At 35.3% G+C, this 8,551-nt stretch overlaps 1 long non-coding RNA gene across 1 annotated transcript; it reads left to right on the plus strand.

Annotated features, from left to right (window-relative positions):
• Positions 1–2,407: 2,407 nt before the first annotated feature.
• LOC149808063 (uncharacterized) lies at positions 2,408–7,580 on the plus strand. Its single transcript, XR_016418485.1, has 3 exons — positions 2,408–2,448; positions 6,561–6,736; positions 7,251–7,580. It is a non-coding gene; the product is annotated as an uncharacterized LOC149808063 (long non-coding RNA).
• The last annotated feature ends 971 nt before the right edge of the window (positions 7,581–8,551 follow it).

Consider the following 8,551-nt stretch of genomic DNA (forward strand, 5'->3'; position numbering starts at 1 on the left):
CTCTCCACGCAGCTGGTGTGCCCAAGGGAACGACGAATGCCGATACGGCTTGGCACCAACGGCGTCGCAGGAGTTGCCGGAATGACGTTGAAGTCAATGTCATACCGCCTTAGGGACTCCATCTCCGGATTTTCTGTCGGGGTTTACTCCCTTAGCCTTTCCCATGAGTGGGTATAGCCACAAGGCAGCAGAGGTTTGGAATCGGAGTTTTCCTTCTCCTAGATGAGCTACCATCCAAGGCTTACGAGTCCCATCTACCCGAAGCAACTGGTTTTAAGGCGCCAGTGGGCCGCCTTCACCCCTTCTCCTGTTAGTAGAAAACATGGTCTGCCGGGCTTCAAATCTAAGCCACTCGCGAAGGCCAGGAGCTGGATTTTAGTTGACAGAGGCAGTAAGAGACGCAGGCCGTATGGGGCATTTTGGAGGATTGGGGCGCTTGTCTCCCACTCCCACCCCGGGCAATGTCAACCTTAGACCACCGAGAATTTGCATAATGGGCGTGGTTTCAGTGCGGTTCATATAGGGGGTTTCACGGTTGCAACGGAGTTACTGATCGTAGCGCCTAAAATTACCTCCCTTTGCTCCAGTGCGCATGCCCACAGAAAATTTCCAGTTCCGGATAGTTCACCGTTCTACACATGGTTAGCGAAACATAAGGTCAACAAAGGAAGGCATCTTAGCTGTACTACAAATAATTATGGTTAAACCAATAAATCAATTATATGTGTCAAACATCTTTTGTTCATACTAGGAGAATAATTATAGATATTAAATCAGATAATTAGATTCAGTGTCCATACTTACATTATATCAGATAATTAAATAATATTTACTTTCCATACTTAAATGATATAAAATAGTTAAATTAAATACACTGTCCATACCTGATAATATAGATTCATTATCCATAATTTCAGATACAGTTGTAGGAACATTTAACTTTGCTCTCTGATTTTAAACATTTATTGCACATTTTTGGCTATATAACTTTAACGAAAACAATCTCAACAATTTGCATTTTTCATATGTTGATATATCCTTCTTTCTCAGTTATTTTAGCAATGCTAATAGTTCGTTTATAACACGAGTTAAGAAAGTTATAACACAAGTTCGATAAGAAAATTATAACACGAATTCAATACGTCAGCTGATTTGTAATGCTGAATATTTTAAACCAGAAATTATTTTTTTTTTAATGGAACACAGTAATTTAATGTATTCAGAGGAACTTAACAAAGCAAAAATTACATTAGCTATCTAACGATAGAGGAGTGCAATTAATGCAGACGGAATATTTATTCATATTTGGGTGTAAATATAGTACAATATTCAGATTAAAAAACATGCCCAATGACGTTTTATTTTTTGTTTCATTTTCTTTTTGACTTTTGAAACATCAAGTATCGGACGGTACATGCAATAACTTTCAGCATGATTTTTCTTTGCTTATGTTGGCACGTAATAACTCTCAAATTTGCTGGGGTCTTTAGACAGCATTTCCGATTGCCACCAGTAAATTCATCTTGAACAGCATTCTTAAATACAGTTGGATTCTGTTTAACTTTCCTTGCATCAAATATGTAAGTTTTAAATATCCAATTATTTCACAGATTCCGTCCTATTACTTTGGTTCGTCTTTTAAATCAATATTGATCCACGTGGCAAGATGTAAAATAGGTGAGAGCCATATGTCCTATACATGCATAGTGTGTTGAACATCGATATTTCTCCAAATTGTATACTCTAAAATTTCCAACCGTTCAAGGAAATAAAATTAACATAATCATCAAGGAGACTCGTACGTGCGCATCTCTGTTCAAGAGTGGTTGACATTTGTGTATTTTGAAAAAAAAAAACCTCAAATTATTTCATGAAAAATATAATGAACATTAATAGAAAAGCACCAATCTAAATCAATAATAAAGGAACCTTAAGAAGTTAGAATTTTTTTTTCTCGTCTTTCAACCGACATTAACTGTTATGATTGGAGCTGTAAAAAAAATAAACATATTTTCATTATTCTTCAAGAGAGATAAATTGCAAGAACTGTTTACGCAGCGATACACTTTCGCACAATCAAATAATACAAACTAGAGCATAAGGTAGTAATAGAAAGATAATGAAGTTCTGCAATGGGCAGATAATATTCATTTGAAAGCTGGGAGCAGCGCAAGTTAGTGATAAAAATAAAAGATGTAAGAAAAATTGATCAAATATTGATAGAATTTCTTTTTAAGATAGTGAGATATCGACCCTGCTTGCATAATGTGAGCGGTCTGTCACATTTTATTGATCTACAACTGCCATCTTAATTGATTGAACTATCCGGAAGTGAGTTGCACCGAGATGCCCTCTAGTGTTTTCAAGGGGAGACACTAACCGTGAAACCCCCTATAAAACAAGTTCCGACCAGGGTTAGAATGTGCTTGGTGGAAAACTGTTGAAAAGGTAAGACATATTTATTTATTTTTTTTTAATTCATGTTCTAATTATTATTTTAAAAAAATGGTAAAATAACACATATTAACAAGGCCGTTATTGAACATTTTCCGTATGAAATGTCTAGAATGAACTCGAAAGAGTCCACATAGTGCAATCAATGGCATATAACTTCATATAAATTGATATTTTGTGGTATTAAGTTTTGCCACTTTGAGTATTGAGATGTCATTTTTATTATTCTCTCTTTGTCTTTGGGATTAATCTCATACTGGTGTGACTCTACGCTTGTCGCTGTATTTACCTTATATTCGACCGTTTCCATTCTATCAATCCTTACGTCTATGAAAAATATATTATCCATGGTACGATGCGTATCACGTTTTAGGGACCTGGAATTACATCCTGTATATATTCTTTGTCATCAAACGTCAACGAACATACAGACATTTAGACGAGCAAACTTTTTTAAGCGAATGAGGGACATGTTGTTTTTTTTTTTTTAATTCATGTTCTCAACACCCCTCCCAGCCATTCCTAGATAAAACTTCGATGCAGTATGGGGCTCCGATAACAGACGTCATGTTATATCCACCATGGAGATGAAACTTTATCCGTTTCCTTTTTATTCACTGTACACTTTTCTAATCTCAGTTTGTTAATGTGGTCTTCTGATCGATTACATAGTGGATTGCGGAGGATGATAAAGGAAATATGTGTGCCACTAGTATGAGAGCAATATAAAATAAAATATGACTCCAGCGAGGATATTACTGAAGTATTTTTGACCATATCAGATATTTTCATGCCTTTAATGCTGAAGATAAGCGCTAATAATGTAATACGCCATCGGTCCTACATGACTCACGGCATCCATTACATGGACAAATGTGAACCAGTCTAGAAACGGATCAACATAAAAAACAGTATATTAGGGATGAGTTTTGGGGAGGGTTGGGGGATAATGTAAGGTAAAACTTTAATTAATAGAGCCTTTTGACAGCTTATCTCATTTGTAACTCAAACAATAGAGACATGTTTTATTTATATAATTTCATTAACTTTACGTCATTCATTTTCGAAAACTCATTGTTGAAATTAGCACCGGATTGTTTAGGTGCGGAATTGAAAACACAATACTGAAACACGTACAGATCAAACAAGCCTCGGTTCCTATGGCTTTCCCTAAACAGACGCTTGCATGAAGGCTGAGTCTATGCCGAGAAATATGTTTGATAAATGCATTCCGAAATTTAAAGTTAATGAAGTTTTAATATAAGTGTGCTTCACTAGGTCTGTTATGGGAACTGAATCAATACACGTGTGAGGTTGGCTTCAGGTTCGTTTTTCTATTCCAGTGGACCTCAAGGCAACAGTCGTTGTCAACTGAAAGTTTCTTAAGTGCGCTAATAACTCAAATTTTCCCCTCCAATCAACTAACGACCAAACATGTGCGAGACTCTAATTACACACTTACATTGGTTTTCTTGTTTCAAATTAGTACAATTATCAATAAACTTTCCAAGCCGCAATGTGGTATTTCACGCCACGCACTACACAACATGATACAAACGCGTAATACACATAATAAGTCCTAGCTCAAATGTCCAAATACTTGTACGTTAAAACATCTCCAGAATTCCATATGTTAAGAATTCAAGAAGGTCCATTTCACGAAAGTAATCCAGGCTACCATAAAATCTCGTGAAAAGTGTATATAATGATGTCTGCTCATAGTAACTGGCTAATTACGGGGTTTGAGAAATACCTTCCTGCCTGCGACTTCTATAAGGAAACGAATAATCACTAAAATCGAACAAGGCTATAAACAGAGACATACATGCAAACAGCACACGCCATAATGTGTGTGTGTGTGTGTGTGTGTGTGTGTGACAATACAGTGGATCGAGAATCGATCAGCGAATTACTGCTGCTTTTTGTACCGGGTTTGTGCAAAATTCATTAGTGAGTTTTGGGGGCGTTTTAGTTGGAGACACAAATGGAAGTTGATATTCTTGGGATATTTAAACGTTTAGAAATACAGAAAATTCAATAAGAAACAATTAAAAATACAGCAACATTGGGAACTGTCCATTATTGAACCAACCTATCTTAAATATTAAGGGTTATCGATAAAAAAATAAGCAACTAGCTAAAAAAACAATTAAATAAAACGCATCTCTCTTCACAAGTTTTCTTCTTATTGAAATACATTAATCATATTTGAGGTGATGTGTATTCCCTCGCTCTCGATGTTTAAAGTATCTAACAAATATAATTTTGAAAACGTTAGTTGTTTACATTGATTTACTATCTACTATTGATTAAAAACAACAAACCATACATATTATCTTTAATAACGAATCACTTAAAAATGGCTCGAAGTTAATGAAAAGTCCTCCAAATTAAGGCTGTTTCTGTGAATGAGACCTTTTAGTTACATTCTGCAGTTTTACTTCTATAATTGAAAGTCCATATCAAGTTCGTGTAATTCCATTTTCCAGGGAACAGCACATTTAAGGATACTGATACACCAGCAAATTCAAGACTATTGGTACATGAACACGTTCATAATTATTCTAATTCATTCGGAACATTCTGTATCTTGGGACTTGTGATGGATGATTGGGATTGTTTAGGATCTAATACACAATACTGTGTCTTTTCAATTTTCACTTTGTATTCGAAGGAAATAAATTGCTTGTTGAATTTTATGAAACGTTTTGGTTTCATTTCTCTCGGTTACGTAGTTTACGACCATAAAGACGTAACAGTAGCATGAATATAACACGATCAAGTGATAGCCAAAACGGCTATCACAATCAAAACTATCGCTTACACCTCTCTCCTCGCTAAATTTTACACTTTTCAAATTAGTTATATCCGAATTCGTCAGTTATGAATACTGTATAAAATTAATGTGGGCACCAATCTGCAACTATTCATAAATGCTGGAAAAGTATATCGAACTGGAACGACGGCTATATGTAACTATTACCGAAGAGTTATGGAACCATGGCGGCTATATCTAACTATTACCGAAGAGTTATGGAACCATTGCGGAAGTATGTCACTATTACCGAAGAGGTATGGAACCAGTGCGGAAGTATGTCACTATAACCTAAGGGCATATGAAACCATTAAGGAACTGTCTGCGAACCTATTGCGAAGTACGCGGAACCTCAAATATGATCGACTACTAATACTACTGCTACTACTACTATTACTACTACCACTAATAATAATAATAATGTATTTCCATAACATAGTTCCAGTGAAAAGTCGGAGTGCTAATAGTTTGAAATGCATAAATAATGACGGTGGATCCCGACTTAAAGTAATCAAGACTGTGAATTTTAAGATCAATATTGTCATTATTATTATTAGTATTATTGTTGTTATAAACCTAGAGCATATGCTATTTGTATTTATATAACCGTGAATAGCAATGATAGATTTAGTGATTATTTGATGATTACGAGGAGTCATGTTGGGAAGACATTCTCAAACCGAGCAATCAGCCAATTTATAGTGGCATACATCATAATGAAAATTATTCACGAAACTTTATGTTACCCTGGATTAGTTTCGTAAATGGGTCCTCCCTCATCTCTTAACATCGGGAATTCTCTGAATATATTTAGATATACGTGTTCAGTAATTTGATAAATAATTCTTTGTATTAGATGTTTGAGTCATGATTTGTAGGCGTAAACTTCTAATATTTGGCTCAAAAAGGCTTACTGAGGAATCATACCAATGGGAAACAAGAAAACCACGCGAGCGTGAAATTCGAGTTTCATGATGTGTGATCTTAGATGATTAGACAAAAATTATCTGTAGTATTTGCGAGTTTAAGAACATTTTAGCTGACAACGACTGTTATCTTGAGGTCCTTAAAAACAGGGGAAACATGGACAGTCAAAGCCAGACTCACGTAGAAGTTGTTTGACTCTCTCGGTAGTGACCTCTTTTGTGTAATTATCATTGTTGGCATCGGTTCCTACAAATTTTCTGACCTCACTTCCTATAATTCATCGTTGAAACTAAAAATACAAAGAGCTTGACTCAGCGTTTTGCGTTATCATAACCCTTTTTAATTCCTGATTTCTTTTTATTAGCCAGATTTCGTACATCAGGATGAAGTTCGTGACCTCTTTACTTATCCTTTGTGTCTGTATGCCCTACCTCATCCACTATGGAAACGCCGCCGGTTTTGTCCCAGGTATTCCATATGGCGGAGTGGGTAGCTATGGATCTGGTTCAGGGGTGTTCGGTGGAGCACTTTTATTGCTTTGTAAGTGCATCGTCATAGCATACCATTGTGCAAAAGGTCCATACACATCGAATACCAAGAAACTCTATTTTTAAGTTAAGACCTATATGCTCAACTTAAGGACTCTAATAAATAAAAATTCGATGATGGCATTGCAAATATTATCAAAGAGATGCCTGGGGTATAGCATTGCAAATATTATGAAAGAGATGCCTGGGGTATAGCATCAGGCAAATATTATGAAAGAGATGCCTGGGGTATAGCATCAGGCAAATATTATGAAAGAGATGCCTGGGGTATAGCATCAGGCAAATACAAGTTTAAGGAATTCTCTGTAACGAAAATTAGGAACAAAAACAGAATGAATTTATGAAAAACTATTTGTAACTTTTTCTGGTTATGCTCAGTATGAAATAACACATTCAAAGTATTTTCAAAGTAAAATGTATGAATTAAGTCTTCATTGGAGGCTGTGATACTTTATCATTATTATTATTATTATTATTATTATTATTATTATTATTATTAATTTTAGTCGCACTTCTCTTCGGTTCTGGCGGTTTTGGACGGAATGACACCAAAATCGTCCCTCAAGACGATAATACTCGATTGGCAAACATCTTAATTGAGCGATCTACTTTAACCGGACAAGCCCTGGAAACGTATAAAACAGATATACGTGTCTGCCTCGGGGCTAACAAGAACCAGGCTAGATGTAATGGACTCAGCAACAGATGCGCTTACGTTCCATCAGTGGGTCTTTGCGTTGTGAAATAAATGGTTAGATCTTCAAAGTCGAGAACTAAGCACTGTTTCCTTGCTTGTACACCGACACCGACCGACACCTGTAAGAGGCAATATTTTTGTATCTTATCAACATAAGGATTCTTAATATTATACATTTATGGATTGCTGAGAAATAAATATTACATTTTTTTCTTGGAAGTAAAATGTTTTTTTTTTTTTTATGAACTTCAATAAACGTATATACATACAAACATCCAGCAAGGGATCACGTGTGTCAGGGATTAAGATAAATGCAATAAACTAACAATGAACAGCGCAAACCTTGTATCTAACTAGCATTAGCACTTTCGACTCTCAATGAGTCTTTTTCAAAAGCAAGTACAAAACATAGACAAGACAAACGAATAAAACACAAAAAGTATGTTTCGCAACACTTTACATGGCTGTTTCTACGGGGATTAAATCCTTAAATATATTATGTTTCAACTAGTTTAATTCAACTTGTTGCGAATGCTGGAAAATATTTTTATTGACCTAGAACTCGATGATCCATAATAACATCTGTTGTTTTATGTGAATGTATGCAAGCGTAAATTATATCCCGGATATTTAATTGTTGTATTAATAATTATAGGCTATTAAGCAAATTTTGAGAATTCTTTAAATGAAAATATGTCGGCCGCAGAAGATAATTTTATTTGTGCATGGCTGTCTTTTTCCTAGTCTTCTTGGTTTAAACCGCTTGGTTTCAATGTTCTGAGGCGGCGTATCTAGTAAGATTCCTAATGTCTATGTTTTGTATTCACCTTTCAAGGAATCTTTATTGGGCTCCGATAACAGACGCCACGTTATATCCACCACGGAGATGAACTTCATCCGTTTCACTTTTCTAATCTCAGTTTATTGATGTGGTCTTTTGATCGATTACACTGAATTGCGGAGGATGAAAAAGGAAATATGTCTGCCACTAACATGAGCGCAACGTAAAATAAAATATTAACTCCAACTAGGAAATCACTGAAGTATTCTAGACTATATCATATATATATATATATATATATATATATATATATATATATATATATATAT

The sequence above is a fragment of the Sinohyriopsis cumingii genome, chromosome 1 (assembly GCF_028554795.1).
Source record: "Sinohyriopsis cumingii isolate HCF-2022 chromosome 1, ASM2855479v2, whole genome shotgun sequence".
Lineage (NCBI taxonomy): Eukaryota > Metazoa > Mollusca > Bivalvia > Unionida > Unionidae > Sinohyriopsis > Sinohyriopsis cumingii.